The sequence below is a fragment of the Colobus angolensis genome, unplaced genomic scaffold (assembly GCF_000951035.1).
Source record: "Colobus angolensis palliatus isolate OR3802 unplaced genomic scaffold, Cang.pa_1.0 Scaffold22, whole genome shotgun sequence".
Classification (NCBI taxonomy): Eukaryota; Metazoa; Chordata; class Mammalia; order Primates; family Cercopithecidae; genus Colobus; species Colobus angolensis.
The window spans coordinates 3,105,580-3,105,994 of record NW_012115377.1 but is presented as its reverse complement, the minus strand read 5'-3'; positions in this window follow the sequence as shown (position 1 = coordinate 3,105,994).

Below are 415 nucleotides of genomic sequence, written 5' to 3'. Positions count from 1 at the left end.
AGGGGGAGCTAGAGAGAGGGAGAGAGGCAGAGAAAAATTGGAGAGAGATTCGAGAAGGTCACAGAGAGAAGGAAATACAGAAAGAACAAGAAATGTTTTCTGAGTTAGAAACAGGAAGAATAGGTTGGGCACAGTGGCTCATGTCTGTAATCCCAGCACTTTGGGAGGCTGAGGTGGGAGGATTGCTTGAACCCAAGAGTTTGAGACCAGCCAGGACAGCATGATAAGACCCTATCTCTACAAAAAATACAGAAATTAACCAGGCATGGTGGTGGGCGCCTGCGGTCCCAGCGACTCAGGAGGCTGAGGCAGAAGGATGACTTGAGACCAGGAAGTTGAGACTGCACTGAGCTGAGATCATGCCACTGCACTCCAGCCTGGATGGAAGAACAAGATCCCTGTCTCTAAAAAGAAA